Consider the following 17,033-nt stretch of genomic DNA (forward strand, 5'->3'; position numbering starts at 1 on the left):
TAGGCCAAGGCCTCAACACTATTTATTGAAACTGTCTGCCTGTTCCTATCCATTGTAAGGGGACAAGCAGCCAGTGTGGCAAGGCCAATGCCACTAGGTGTGACAGAAACTGTTTTGGGACTGACTACCCCAGTTTCTACTATGGACCCATAAGTGAACCCAACTACACCCTTAACTTGACTGTTGCCAGCAGTCCCACCACTAGTACCACTACTGCTAGGGGCACTAGAGCTTGATGTATTAGTGGTGGTAGGCTCAGGGGGTTTACCTGGACAGGACTTATCCCCTGGCCTATGGCCTCAATTTTTACACACACAGCACCAATGCTTTTTAAATTGTGTAGGTTGAGAAGAAGAGGAATAATTTGTTTTATCCCCACCCCCTGAAGAGTGTTTAAGATTTGAAGTGGGATCTTTGGTTTTACCCTTGTCCCCATGCTTATCTTGAGATTTTTCACCATCTTTCTTCTTATTGTTCTCTTTGTCACCCCCTGTATGAACTTCTCTGTTCACCCTTGTTCTGACCCATTTGTCTGCCTTCTTTCCCAATTCTTGGGGAGAGGTCAGATCAGAGTCCACCAAGTATTGGTGCAACAAATCAGACACACAATTATTAAGAATATGCTCTCTCAGGATCAAGTTATACAGGCTGTCATAATCAGTAACTTTACTGCCATGTAACCACCCCTCCAAGGCCTTCACTGAATGGTCAATGAAATCAACCCAGTCTTGTGAAGACTCCTTTTTGGTCTCTCTGAACTTTATCCTGTATTGTTCAGTGGTTAAGCCATAACCACCCAGGAGTGCATTCTTAAGAACTTTGTAATCATTAGCTTCATTTTCTTTCACAGTAAGGAGCCTATCCCTACCTTTTCCACTAAATGATAGCCATAGGAGAGAAGCCCACTGCCTTTGAGGGACATCCTGTACAGCACAGGCCCTCTCAAGTGCAGCAAACCACTAGTTAATGTCATCCCCCTCCTTATAAGGGGGAACTATCTTGTGCAGATTCCTGGAATCATGCTCTTTTGCAGGATGACTATGGGGAATACTGCTGCTGCCCCCATGGGTTTCTAAACCCAGTTTCTGTCTCTCCTTCTCTACTTCTAAAGTCTGTCTTTCCAAATCCAGCTGTTGCTTCTTGAGCTTCAGTCTGGTTTGTTCCACTCTCAATCTATTGAGCTCCCTTTCTAACAATCTGTCATCAGGGTGGGTGGGAGGGACATGCCTTGAAACAGAAGTATGGTGAGAATGGACAGAAGGAGACCTGTCCCTTACAGAGGGCACCCTAACAGCTTGGCTAACAGAAACATCATTTCTACTGTGATGAGAATGAATGCTCTTGCTAGATAGTGAGACATCACTATCTGTATGGTGTGACTCAACATCAATACCAACTATGCTAGACTGTCTAGTAATGGGCAGGCTTGGAAGTTTCTTTCCTGAATCTTTTCCTGGGGGAGTCCCTGGATCAGATTGGGAACCATTAGCTACTTTTTCAACAGATGGGGCACTTATAGCCTTATCTTGTTCTCTAAGCATGTTAAGTAACAATTCCAAGGAAGGATTCTTCCCTACACTCAAACCTCTCTCTATGCAGAGACTCCTTGCTCCTTTCCAGCTAAGGTGATCATATGCAAGTTTGGACCGATCAACATTTTGGCCTGTGCCAGACATTTTTAGAGAGAGATAAAGTGATAGAAAAAGAGCAAAAAGTTTGTCAGAGCTTTTAGAAAGACAGGAAAAAAACCTTTTAAAACTTTTTAGAACTTTTTAGAAAGTTAGCTGTACTTTTCAGCACTTAGAAAAGAGTGAAAAGAGGAAATGCAAAACTTTTTGGTTATGTGTATATACACTGAACTTGTTTTGTATATTTTTCTCTTATGAAAAGTACAATGACAAGAGTGGTAAGTAGTCTCAAAGCACTTATCCCACCGCTGCACAACCAATGTAGGAGGCTGGACTGGCTTGTAGGGAGTACCTGGGGGTACTTGCACCTTGCACCAGGCCCAGTTATCCCTTATTAGTGTATAGGGTGTCTAGCAGCATAGGCTGATAGATAATGGTAGCTTAGCAGAGCAGCTTAGGCTGAACTAGGAGACGAGTGAAGCTCCTACAGTACCACTTAGTGTCATATGCACAATATCATAAGAAAACACAATACACAGTTATACTAAAAATAAAGGTACTTTATTTTTATGACAATATGCCAAAGTATCTCAGAGTGTACCCTCAGTGAGAGGATAGGAAATATACACAAGATATATATACACAATACCAACATATGCAGTAATAGTCTTAGAAAACAGTGCAAACAATGTATAGTTACAATAGGATGCAATGGAGATACATAGGGATAGGGGCAACACAAACCATATACTCCAAAAGTGGAATGCGAACCACGAATGGACCCCAACCCTATGTGAACTTGTAGAGGGTCGCTGGGACTATTAGAAAATAGTAAGGGTTAGAAAAATAGCCCACCCCAAGACCCTGAAAAGTGAGTGCAAAGTGCACTAAAGTTCCCCAAAGGACATAGAAGTCGTGATAGAGGAATTCTGCAGGAAAGACACAAACCAACAATGCAACAATGATGGATTTCCAGTCGAGGGTACCTGTGGAACAAGGGGACCAAGTCCAAAAGTCACAAGCAAGTCGGAGATGGGCAGATGCCCAGGAAATGCCAGCTGTGGGTGCAAAGAAGCTGCTACTGGACTGTAGAAGCTTAGGTTTCTGCAGGAACGACAAGGGCTAGAGACTTCCCCTTTGGAGGACGGATCCCACACGCCGTAGAGAGTCGTGCAGAAGTGTTTTCCCGCCGAAAGACTGCCAACAAGCCTTACTAGCGGCAAATTGTGCAGTAAGGGTTTTTGGACGCTGCTGTGGCCCAGGAGGGACCAGGATGTCGCAAATTGCGTCAGGAGACAGAGGGGACGTCGAGCAAGACAAGGAGCCCTCTCAACAGCAGGTAGCACCCAGAGAAGTGCCAGAAAAAGGCACTACAAGGATGCATGAAACGGTGCTCACCCGAAGTCGCACAAAGGAGTCCCACGTCGCCGGAGAACAACTTAGGAGGTCGTGAAATGCAGGTTAGAGTGCCGTGGACCCAGGATGGACTGTGCACAAAGGATTTCCACCGGAAGTGCACGGAGGCCGGAGTAGCTGCAAAAGTCGCGGTTACCAGCAATGCAGTCTGGCGTGGGGAGGCAAGGACTTACCTCCACCAAACTTGGACTGAAGAGTCACTGGACTGTGGGAGTCACTTGGACAGAGTTGCTGGATTCAAGGGACCTCGCTCGTCGTGCTAAGAGGAGACCCAGGGGACCAGTGATGCAGTTCTTTGGTGCCTGCTGTTGCAGGGGGACGATTCCGTCGACCCACGGGAGATTTCTTCGGAGCTTCTAGATCAGAGAGGAGGCACACTACCCCTACAGCATGCACCACCAGGAAAACAGTCGAGAAGGCGGCAGGATCAGCGTTACAGAGTTGCAGTAGTCGTCTTTGCTACTATGTTGCAGTTTTGCAGGCTTCCAGCGCGGTCAGCAGTTGATTCCTTGGCAGAAGGTGAAGAGAGAGATGCAGAGGAACTCGGCTGAGCTCTTGCATTCGTTATCTAAAGTTTCCCCAGAGACAGAGACCCTAAATAGCCAGAAAAGAGGGTTTGGCTACCTAGGAGAGAGGGTAGGCTAGCAACACCTGAAGGAGCCTATCAGAAGGAGTCTCTGACGTCACCTGGTGGCACTGGCCACTCAGAGCAGTCCAGTGTGCCAGCAGCACCTCTGTTTCCAAGATGGCAGAGGTCTGGAGCACACTGGAGGAGCTCTGGACACCTCCCAGGGGAGGTGCAGGTCAGGGGAGTGGTCACTCCCCTTTCCTTTGTCCTGTTTCGCGCCAGAGCAGGGCTAAGGGGTCCCTGAACCGGTGTAGACTGGCTTATGCAGAAATGGGCACCAAATGTGCCCATGAAAGCATTTCCAGAGGCTGGGGGAGGCTACTCCTCCCCTGCCTTCACACCATTTTCCAAAGGGAGAGGGTGTAACACCCTCTCTCAGAGGAAGTCCTTTGTTCTGCCATCCTGGGCCAGGCCTGGCTGGACCCCAGGAGGGCAGAAGCCTGTCTGAGGGGTTGGCAGCAGCAGCAGCTGCAGTGAAACCCCAGGAAAGGCAGTTTGGCAGTACCAGGGTCTGTGCTACAGAACACTGGGATCATGGGATTATGCCAACTATGCCAGGATGGTATAGAGGGGGCAATTCCATGATCATAGACATGTTACATGGCCATATTCAGAGTTACCATTGTGAAGCTACATTTAGGTAGTGACCTATATGTAGTGCACGCGTGTAATGGTGTCCCCGCACTCACAAAGTCCGGGGAATTGTCCCTGAACAATGTGGGGGCACCTTGGCTAGTGCCAGGGTGCCCTCACACTAAGTAACTTTGCACCTAACCTTTACCAGGTAAAGGTTAGACATATAGGTGACTTATAAGTTACTTAAGTGCAGTGTAAAATGGCTGTGAAATAACATGGACGTTATTTCACTCAGGCTGCAGTGGCAGGCCTGTGTAAGAATTGTCAGAGTTCCCTATGGGTGGCAAAAGAAATGCTGCAGCCCATAGGGATCTCCTGGAACCCCAATACCCTGGGTACCTCAGTACCATATACTAGGGAATTATAAGGGTGTTCCAGTAAGCCAATGTAAATTGGTAAAATTGGTCACTATCCTGTTAGTGACAATTTGTACAGAGAGAGCATAACCACTGAGGTTCTGGTTAGCAGAGCCTCAGTGAGACAGTTAGGCACTACACAGGGAACACATACATATAGGCCACAAACTTATGAGCACTGGGGTCCTGACTAGCCGGGTCCCAGTGACACATAACAAACATACTGAAAACATAGGGTTTTCACTATGAGCACTGGGCCCTGGCTAGCAGGATCCCAGTGAGACAGTGAAAACACCCTGACATACACTCACAAACAGGCCAAAAGTGGGGGTAACAAGGCTAGAAAGAGGCTACTTTCTCACACTGCTGCAGAGCGTGCATACAACAACGCCCATAGGAGGACACGCAGCATTGTCTAGCGGACTATTGGCATCCTCAAGTCAAGGTTCCGCTGCCTCGACATCACCGGTGGTAGCCTCCTGTATTCCCCCGAGATGGTCTGTAGGGTCATCCTAACATGTGCAATATTGCACAACATTTGTATCAAAAGAAACATTCCCCTCCTGGAACCAGTGCCACACATGCCTGAAGAGGAGGAAGAGGAGGATGCTGGCCTGCAACAGGAGGGGGAACTAAAGAAGACAGCCGCTGGTATACGCAGGCGGCAACAGATTGTAAATAATTTCTTCTGAATATGATCATCTTCTCCACTTTAGTTAACGAATTGAAATAAACACCTATTCTAATCACCATATCTTGGTCTGGCTATTCCTTTTTGCACACCTTCATCTCTACTTATCAGAATAAGAGTGTTGCCTCATGTAGCATTGCTGAGATACTGAGTAGGACACGGAACATCCCAGAGCTAATGTGATGCCTAACATACAATGGTCACATACACACACACTCTTAATGACATATATCATGTACATATCTCCTTTGAAGGCCAATAGCAGAGGACCACAACTATTTGACAGATACATGTTGAAAGCAAGGTCCAACGCAGCATATGGCACACAACTAAGACACCATCACGCAATAAGGAGAAAACAAGCCTCATACATGAGGCAGTCAATGTGCTTTGGCATCAGTAACAGGAATGCCTGACCAGACCCTTGACAGCAGTAAGTCCAACTGCATCCAATATTTGCAAGGACTATGTGTGACTAGAGTTCCCTAGAAGCGGAACATAGACAGCACAAGTGCCACACATATGACATGCATTGCGCACATGACATTCCATGTACATGTCAGCCCATTTCCTAACTCATTACACACCCATGCACCTTGTCACAACCCACCTGCCGGAAGAGGTCCCTGGAATACTAAGATGTGTACCCTGATATTACCTCCTCTACACACACCGACCAACATTATCAAACCAGTGTGCTACACCCTTTCCTATGGTATGCCATTGTCTTAGAACATCTGACTTCAAAGAAGTAACGCCAATTTATACACTGTCTTCTAGTTTCAAAGCCCTGTTAGCACATGTAGATTGCTTCCCCTTGTGAAAATGTCTGTTGGCCCTTAGAATGCAAGTCTCACCTACAGGACTGGTGAGAAACAGATGCAGCCTCACCTGTGATCACCTCCATGCACACCACCCATTTAAAAAAGCACTACCCCTGATGATGCCAGGAACAGCATAGGAGTTGCCATTATGTCAAATACACCGTCAAGCATTGATACTAAGTAAGCCGTGTAACACAGCCACTGGGTTCATTTGTCACCTTCAAAAACACAGGACGTACACAGTTTGACATGTCAACTGTCTAGTTTGTCCTCAAAACAGTCTCAGTCAGACCACTGATTACGTAACTTGTCAAGTAACTGGATCCTGAATCACCTTGCATTCTGTCAGCCTGACTGGCAATTGTCTGTGCGTCACACTAAAGTATCCCTGTGTCTACATATGTACCACACTTGCGTAAGCAAACCTCTCATTCATCAGGGGGCATTGGGCATGGGCTTCTTCCATGCATACCCAAATACATTGTATAGCATCATCTGCCTTTTAACTGTACCATTTGAGTTACATCCTCTTGGAAAACTAAAATTCATGGCCCATTCCTTGTCTGGGTTGCATTTATGCATGAATGACAAAGTGTGACAGTGTCCCAGGGCCGTAGACAGGGATTGGGTACGGGGCTTTCAGCACAACCAGCAACCTCTGATAATGTCCATGAATAATACACAAATGTCAGGACCATGACAGTTCACACACAGCATCACAGTGCGCACAACATAGTGATGGGCCGTGTGTGGTTAATAACGAGGCGTTAATAACGAGGCGTGAAGGCGTGTGTGGCGAGAATAATCAGCACAGAGGCTATGATGTTCCCAGATGCAGTGGGAAGTGCAGAGGCCAACCTGTGTACAAATGTTGTAATGACACCTGCTGGAACATGACACCTGAGACATTATCTCACTCAGCACACCAAGGTTGCCCTGTTGACTGTCTCATTACACGTCTTTAGTGACAGGGTGGGACCATCCACATGTGGGTTAACGTGTCCACATCTACTTTACTCACATTGATCAACCAAGGATTTTCAGTAGATACAGGAATAGCAGCCACTGACTCATGATGAGTCCTGGACCGAACTGTGACAAAATACACCCCTAACAATCTACAGGATCATCATTGGACCACACACATGAACAAGACACCTATGTGCAATTGATCACTGGAAATAAGTGGACACGTGCTGTCTTGTATGCTGGTCCACCACAGCCACTTGATAGTTGGGGCTCACTTCTATGGCCTCAACTGTGGTGTCATCATACATATGAGATTCACCATTGTCTGTCTGTGCAAACAACATGGTACCCACTTCCTCAATGCATGTGTATGACTCACTGTGGGATTCTCCAAGTAGTGCCTAGGAAGCTCTTACCTATACTCTAGGACATAGGATGTAGAAAATGTGGACATTGACATGAACAAGCGTCTGCCATCCATCTGGTGGATGCTATGTCACATGTGGTGTCTACGTGACCCTAAACCTTGGAAGTACACTTTACGGGTGTTGTTACATGTATGACTAACACATGCCCTCGCTCATTTTCAATTTGACTTGCATCTAAGGATTGGACACATGGACGTCACATTCATACAACCATAAATACAATTATGCTTCATGTGATACACACACACTTGGTCAACCAACACATTAGTTGTCAAAGCACACACTTTGAGACAAGGGCATTTAGGTATTGTACATATGTGCGTCACATTGCTATCCTCTCCTTATGCCAAACATGCACAATTTGTGCAACACATATATGTAGGCCACACTTATGACCATCTATTGCGTCAGCCAACTGTAAAAATACTGTGAAGGGTGTAGTGGATCATGTTCCGCTGCAGTATGATGTCACACATGTGAACATACACCATCAACACCATACTGTCTTCAATTAGCCAATCTCTGATGTGTTCCAAATGTAAAATAACCAAAAAACAAGTAAAAATGCCCCAAACCAGTTAATGCACTGTAATTTTGACGTCCCTAGCATTGTGCGTAATTTTTTGATAAACAAAACTGTATTTGCGTAATTTTTTTGGATGCACAGGAGTGAAATTTAGCCCGCATCCAGATATTTGTACAGTCCATGTATCATTATGTGGATGTGGGTTAATATTCACGTCTGTGCGTCAAAAAAAATGACGCAAATACAGTTTTGTTAAACAAAAAATGACGCATAACGCGAAAAAGGCAGGACTTTCATACAGGAAGTGATGTAATAGGATATCCTGTTTACAGATCATGTACAGTGGGTGTACTTTCACTTTCACTTTGCAGTCTATGATCCTTCTAGACTGTGTGGCTGTGTAGAGAGTGTTGTCCTGAGATTTTGTGCTGTTTTTGTCCTGTGTGCTATCTGTAAAGTCCATTTGTGAAATAAATATTATTTGTGTATACTGTAGTACTGTGTTTTGTCTACATTTGTCCATTTATCTTGTGTTTTTCTTGTTTGTGGGAGTCTGTTGTGGGTAGTGTTAGTTTGGGGATAGTTGGACTCTTTTAGTGTTTAGGTTTACTTTATTTCTGTCTTTGTACCCCTACTTTCCCCCTTTTCCCCTTTCTATTTCTTTTACCCCTATTCCATATCATCACTTATAAGTATGTCTGGTAGGCCACGTCTTGGCAGGATTGGGGAAGAGGAGTTGGGGGCTTCATCTGGCTGGTGACGCATTTCTTGCCGCTCATGATCCAGGCAGGGGGCAGGGTGATACAGGGGTATCCGACAGAGGCGCGCAGAATCCGGTGGGGAAAGGTGCTGCATCACCTGCAGCGTTTGTATGCCAGCCAGAGGAGTGACCACCAGCTGAAGCACCGGTGGGCTGACCTCATCACCAGGGAGCAGGATCTCTTGGACCACCTGGGAATCATGATTGGTGGCACTGTTGGTGAATACGAATTATGTGCACAATTAAATGCTCTGTTGTGACATCAGGGGATTAGTGCAATGTCTGGCAGCTAACTTGCTGACTGTGTGTAATGCTGGGGTAATATAAGGGGATCATTGATGCACTATGGCAAGGATCACAATTGCTAGCTGTCAGGTAGCACGTGCTCAGCAAACTTACAGGTTACTTTTCCATGAAGGAAATTGGTACGGCCTTTTTGTCAGAACAGCTAACAAAATATGAGCCAATCATGTCTATATAGGGTACTATTGACAGAGAAGTACAGATATACCAACATTTAGGCCAACTATGTTGACGTAATTGCTAGACTGAATTTATAATCACTACATGATGCTGAAAATTATTGCTGCCTTCACATAAATTGATAATCACAAAGTGGCTCAGACATATGTCTCATGTGAGTCTGGTGAGTGTGGAAGGAAAGAGTTCACAGAAGTACTATGAATGTGTGGGATTATTGTGTTCCTTGATCTTTTTGGATACATGTCAGTTCTTGATTTGAAAACATCGTGAAAAGGTGTAAGGTGCCCTCAGCTAACATCTTAAGATGTTTGTTGGAATTAGTTGAGCCACAATCCAAACATGGATGGCAGTCCAAGTGTATGCACATGGCCTCACATCTCCATGGTTGGTGCAAATCACCATAGCTGGGCCACATCAATTGACTATACTGTAACAACAGCATGGCTTACAAAAGTCCCTGCCCCTCCCTCTGTACATTGGGCCTATGTGCAATAAATGTGTCATGGCCACAAGGCATGTTTGACTGGTAATGCAGTCCTCAAGTAACCAGGCTTTGGATGTCTCTCTTGGATGCACATGATGAGACGATTACACTCCATATTTTTTAGTGCTCACCAATTATGGGGCATGTTTGTAACCACATGATAGTTAGGGCCAATGTATGTGTGCAGATATGTGTGTAACTGTCACAGGAGACCCATGCTATGTACAAGTTGGCCGTGATATATCAGATCCAGTACCATCATGTCTGAATGGCTGCCATTTCATTATTCAACCTACACATTGTAAATGTTTATGAAATTGTTGCACTGTGCACAGATTTTGAGCACATTTCTTCCTTCCATACCTTACAGGTGGACCGGCACCCTACACTGTGGGAGAGGTGGCGACATTTGAGGACCCCGACCACTCCAGTAAGTGTTGATATGTCTGTTATGTGTTGTGTTTGCTGGTTAGGGACTCGTGTGAGTTGGACGCAAAGCAAGGCGTGATGCGTTGGGCAAGCTTTTCTCTTGTTCCATGAGTGGGAATGCAGTTCTCACATGTTTTGAGTTTGCCAATGCGTATCCAATGGTATCATGTAGGGATTGTAGGACATCCCTGTAGGCCCCACTGTGAGTACAGGGGATAGTCATGTGTATGACACTTGTATCACCAAGAGTCGCAATGGAAGTCAGCCCCAATTTAGTCAGCCTGTCAGACCCACATTCTCTAAGATTGGTAGAGCTTTCCAATAGACATCTGCTTCCCTATTTACCTACGTTATTTTGAAACAGTAGGTAGAACCTCCTAGCAGCATGTACTTCCACATGTAGTGCAACAAGTCTGTGGAACCTTAGTGCAATGGCCTAGGTGTGCATGCAATTCATGATCATGGGTGTTCTAGCAACTCTGTGTCTGATGTAAGTCAGGCTTCACTGGAAGTATATGTTGTGTACTAAGTTTTGCATTTCCTGACATGTCTGACCCTATGAGTGCTCTAGGGTTTTCTCACTCCTAATTGTAGATAGACCTTACCTGTGGTGTGTCTGTAGAGACACACATGTGTGGAGTTTCCTATACACTCCTCGGTGTACATGTTGTTGGCAAATTATAGTTGTGTATCCACCGCCCCCCCTCAAACACGGCCATGGGTTTGCGAATGGGGTACTAGTACTGATCCTACCAGTATGTTACACATGCATGTGAATAAGTGACGGTTTGGTTGCATACTAGTATACACACTCAGGTTTGGCACTTGGTACTATACTGGCAAGTCCAGTTACAACCTGCAGACCATGTGGCTTTAGTTTTGCTTTCCGTACACTGACATTTGTAGCCCAGCTCTTGGCGGAGGATATGCAGCATGATTCTTAGATGATAACTGTCAGAACTCAGATTGCAAGTCAAAGCCAGTTATTACCCATCTTGTAGGTTATGGATGTGCTTTGTGTGATGTGACCTTTGTAGTCTGGCGTGCCATATACTTCCTCAGGGACATTCAATGCTCTGTATTGTGATATGAGCTGTTACAAGTACAGTAGATGTAATGTCTGATTAACTTGCTGTGCCATTTCACACAAGTTAATAATGTAGAATATCTGCATTTGTCTTCACAGCAGCTAACATGGCTCCAGACCAGGTCCATGAATTTCAGCGCCGGGCCATGCGGTATCAGCACATCCTGCTGGTGGAGTCGGGGTTCCGGAGGATGGCCCGGCGATATCGCCATGAATGGGCCTCCGGGGCATGGCAAGCCTTCCCACAGGGTGGGCCTACTTTGGCTACCACAGCCACCACCAGCACAACCACCAATCAGAGCCAGGTGGCCCCACCCACAGCTGCCACTGTTGGTCCAACATCTGCTGGACTTCCTGGCCCCAGCATTGCCACCGGTGCAGGACAGCCCACTAGGCCTGGCACCACACCCACACCGACCTCCTCCACCGGTACCCAGACTGCCACTGCTCCCTCTGTTGACCCTGCAGCCTTCAACAGAATGGAACATAAGATGGACAAAGTGCTGCGCAAGTTGAGCCACCTGAGCCGGGACGTGCGGCACATTAAGCGGCGGGTCAAGGACATTAAGAGGACCCTCCGGAGGGCCAACCTCTAGACACTTTTTTTGATGGACATGATTACTTCCCCTCCCTCCTCTTTCCTTGTTCTTATAGTTAGTGGGCTTAGGGGGCTTAGTGTTAGGTTAGTATAAGCTGTTAGTTTAGTTAGTGTTAGTGGGTGGGGGGTCCTCATATTTTTACTTATTAAGTGTGTGGGGCTATGTTGGGGTTCTTGAGTGTTAAAAAAAAAAATATTAAAAAGAAAAACACCCCCAAAAAATTTATTTGTTTAGGATAGTATAGCATGTGTTTAGGTTAGTATGTGTTGTCCTCCATGTGTCCCGTCTCATAAGGGGGTTGGGGGGTAGATGTTTAGAACGTTTCATTACATGTGATAAGTAAGTGTAGCTTAGGTTAGTTAGAGACAGTTGTGGGTAATGAGTAGTAAGGGTACATTAGGGTAGGTAAGATTTTTCCCTCAGTTTCCTCATCTGTGGTTAGCATTTAATAAATATTTGGTTACCCCTTAATAGTATGTGTTGAATGGTTCTTGATCGTGGGTATGGATTCAGTGTACTATAACATCTGTGTCCTATGGTACAAACAAATCCCTACTGAGCTGTACGATTGGCAGCTAGCCCAGAGCTACCTTGCAAAGTGTCGACCCTTTGTTGCAACCACCAATCCCAGTTAATATGGATCCCAATGTGTTTCTGTTGATAAGTGTGTTTTCAAAGTCACTAACAGTGCTTCCAGACTTGATATTGGGGAAACAGTTTTAGGTCTGACTGTAGTGTGATGATCATGCACACCCTTATAAGATGAGTTCTCATTGGCAATCTTGTATTCTTGTCTTCATGACCCTCATACATCATTTGTGACACAGTTCGGCATGATTACCTATTTGTATGTTAACTCAGACACCTTCATTTGTGCAGTTTTTTTTTTAGTGTTTACTTAAATTAGTGTGGCATGTTTATTGTCTTATTTTTGCATGTTTACAACATTTTGCGACCACTATTTGATGACTTAGTTATCCCCTGAGGAAGCATTCTTCTGTCCAACACAGCATGGTGGTATTAGGTTTCTCACTTCATCCGATTTGTCCCTCAGGAAGGGCAGAGTATGATGCAATCATGGGCACTGTGCAGAATTCTCTGACTACATATTATCAGGACAGTTGGATTGACAAGCTACGTAATTTGACAGTAGGCACATTTCAGTTATCTACTTTACAGTTGATATGTCACATTACCCAGAGACAGATTTGTTGTGTAAGTGCTATTTATTGAAAAGTGCTGTAGTGCTATCTGTACATTGTCCATGATTGTGAGTCCATTATAGTGACATTTTAAATTGGGATCCAACACAAGGGGTCACGGAAATGCTTTTGACATGCTGGGGTTGATGTTTCAGACAGTGCAGAGGGACAGGATTTGGCAATGAGTAGGAGAGAGACAATCACTGGGCTGGGTGACAAGATATACAGTGATTTGCAAAACAGTGCTCTAGTAAAGTTGTTGCAAGACTGGCAAGTTACAAAGGGCAGGACCTTGGTAAATGTGGGCCATGTGGCAGGGACTAGTGCTACTGGGTCATTTTCCTTGTGAATGTGATCTGTTCCATGTCTTCTTCTTCTGATGTGTGTGTTGCCTGCTTTGTCCTTGTTGTTGTTGGTTGTGAAGGGGCAACACACACCTCAGTGTTAGAAGACGTGGAGTCAGACATCCCGGTCACTGCTCCCTGTGAAGGTCTTAAGGGCAGTACTGCAGCAAGGAGGGTCTGCTGGTTCTTGAGAATAGCAGCCACATCATGATGGTAGGCAGCCAGGTCGGCCCTGAGGGAGTCATGATTGCATTTGTGCATGCAGTGGAAGGTTTGGGGTGCGAGGTGTTGTAGTAACTCTCTTACTGCAGTGGTGAATTCCTTGATAGTTTCTTGTAGTCCTTGCAGTATGGATGTTAGGGCTTGCATAACTGCTGCCTGATCTGCAGATGACATCATGCACGAACGCACCCCCTCAAGGCTGGCTGCCATAGTTTGCATCCCCACCCGTACCTCCTTGGCCAGCTCCAGCTGTACTCCAACTACAGTTCTCTCAAAGCTGGGGCCAGTGTCGTCTGAGTCCTCAGCTGTATTGGAGCTGGCTGGTCTTACAATTGGGGTGGTGGGTGGATCCTCTGCGATGGCTGCTTGTTCAGTGCTCCTCCTTGTGACTGAAGGTGGGGTCTGGAGGGTTTCAAGGACCTTTTGGATGGTCTCCTGGGGAATGTTTATTGGCTCGTCATCCATGTCATCAGGGAAATCTGGGACAGGCATATCGACAGGAGATCCATCTTCCTCTGCAATGAAACAGGGTACAATTAGTGTGTCTGTGTTGTGGCAATTTTGATGTGACGTGCCTGCCTTTTGATGAATTCACTTTGTGATCTTGTTTTGTGTTAATTTCTCCTGTCCTTCAGGTGGGCATTCTTCCAGGCCTATGGCCCACCTGCGTCTCACATGTATGTTATTGAGTTATCAGACTTGTCAGCCTCATCGCCTCTAGGTGTTGATTTATGCCAAATAGAGAATTGCCACCTTCTTTTCCTACTCGACCCTCCGTGTACATCCATTCTCATGGTGAGACCTTTCACTGGCTGTGGGTGTACTGATGGCCCTGGCAGCACACTTAACAATCTGGACCTGCCCCAATCTCTGATCATTCACATCCACTTAAATGTCATTGACATGTGGCATATCCTATGCATGGCAATGTTATGATCCGATATGGATGTTGACATTGTTAATGTGTCCTGCTGATGTTGGGGAATGTGTGTTACATTGGATTGCCCTGATAGTCGTATCAGTGTCCTATTTCATCCTCTGACTGTGCAGGTGTATTTCAGTGACCAGTTACATGTGTCCCCTCCTCAATGCTGTTGTCTGAGCAGTATGACATTTGGGATGTTGCCTTGTTACCCAGGCACAGGATGGACCCTGACATATGCAGCATGGGTGTGTCCTTAGTGCTGTGTAGCTCCTATTGTTGTTTACATTGGCTGATGTTTGCGACAACTATGGGCATTGACATTTGAGTGTACTGGGGCCTTTGTCTTGTTTCTGGGGATTTTTGCAGTTGTCATCCTCACCCCCTAATTTAGGTGTGTATGATCCATGGGGAGGTTACTGCCATTGGCTACTTGAGCTGCACACAGAGCAGAGGTGGTAGTGGCAACTGTTGTCGCAGTTACATTCCAGTTGTCGGTATGGCTAGAGGATTGCTAATAGGGCCCTAGTTAATGTAGGGGGTATGTTGGCTGATGTGTGCCATGATGTCAGTTTGACGTAGTGGCCTTCCCTCCTTGCGTGGCTTTCCCTTTGCTCCATCGTTGGCATGACAGCATGCCCCCATGGGACTGTTGTTGGTGTTGTGTAATGGTGTGCCCCAGGTCTTCTCAGAACGGGCCATGCCCCCCCTGCCATGCCCCTTTACCCATGCCACTCCATGTATTAGATGACTTCCATGCATTTAGTAGTCGGTATCCCCCCCGGTTGTAGATGACATTATTGTATTTTAATTCCCCATGCGACTTACCCTGCATGTGCGTTGTCTCCTGGTAGTCTGCGCTGTCCTGTCCTTGAATCCCTGTAGGAAAGTACCATCTTGCCTGGCATGTTACCCCCATTTTTCACTGTATATATGTTGTTTTAGTTGTATGTGTCACTGGGACCCTGGTAACCCAGGGCCCCAGTGCTCATAAGTGTGCCTGAATGTGTTACCTGTGTAGTGACTAACTGTCTCACTGAGGCTCTGCTAATCAGAACCTCAGTGGTTATGCTCTCTCATTTCTGTCTAAATTGTCACTAACAGGCTAGTGACCAATTTTACCAATTTACATTGGCTTACTGGAACAGCCTTATAATTCCCTAGGATATGGTACTGGGGTACCCAGGGTATTGGGGTTCCAGGAGATCCCTATGGGCTGCAGCATTTCTTTTGCCACCCATAGGGAGCTCTGACAATTCTTACACAGGCCTGCCACTGCAGCCTGAGTGAAATAACGTCCACGTTATTTCACAGCCATTTTACACTGCACTTAAGTAACTTATAAGTCACCTATATGTCTAACCTTTACCTGGTAAAGGTTAGGTGCAAAGTTACTTAGTGTGAGGGCACCCTGGCACTAGCCAAGGTGCCCCCACATTGTTCAGAGCCAATTCACTGAACTTTGTGAGTGCGGGGACACCATTACACGCGTGCACTACATATAGGTCACTACCTATATGTAGCTTCACCATGGTAACTCCGAATATGGCCATGTAACATGTCTATGATCATGGAATTGCCCCCTCTATGCCATCCTGGCATTGTTGGTACAATTCCATGATCCCAGTGGTCTGTAGCACAGACCCTGGTACTGCCAGACTGCCCTTCCTGGGGTTTCACTGCAGCTGCTGCTGCTGCCAACCCCTCAGACAGGCAGCTGCCCTCCTGGGGTCCAGCCAGGCCTGGCCCAGGATGGCAGAACAAAGAACTTCCTCTGAGAGAGGGTGTGACACCCTCTCCCTTTGGAAAATGGTGTGAAGGCAGGGGAGGAGTAGCCTCCCCCAGCCTCTGGAAATGCTTTGTTGGGCACAGATGTGCCCAATTCTGCATAAGCCAGTCTACACCGGTTCAGGGACCCCTTAGCCCCTGCTCTGGCGCGAAACTGGACAAAGGAAAGGGGAGTGACCACTCCCCTGACCTGCACCTCCCCTGGGAGGTGTCCAGAGCTCCTCCAGTGTGCTCCAGACCTCTGCCATCTTGGAAACAGAGGTGCTGCTGGCACACTGGACTGCTCTGAGTGGCCAGTGCCACCAGGTGACGTCAGAGACTCCTGCTGATAGGCTCCTTCAGGTGTTAGTAGCCTTTCCTCTCTCCTAGGTAGCCAAACCCTCTTTTCTGGCTATTTAGGGTCTCTGTCTCTGGGGAAACTTTAGATAATGAATGCATGAGCTCAGCCGAGTTCCTCTGCATCTCCCTCTTCACCTTCTGATAAGGAATCGACCGCTGACCGCGCTGGAAGCCTGCAAACCTGCAACATAGTAGCAAAGACGACTACTGCAACTCTGTAACGCTGATCCTGCCGCCTTCTCGACTGTTTTCCTGCTTGTGCATGCTGTGGG

The sequence above is a fragment of the Pleurodeles waltl genome, chromosome 6 (genome assembly GCF_031143425.1).
Source record: "Pleurodeles waltl isolate 20211129_DDA chromosome 6, aPleWal1.hap1.20221129, whole genome shotgun sequence".
Lineage (NCBI taxonomy): Eukaryota > Metazoa > Chordata > Amphibia > Caudata > Salamandridae > Pleurodeles > Pleurodeles waltl.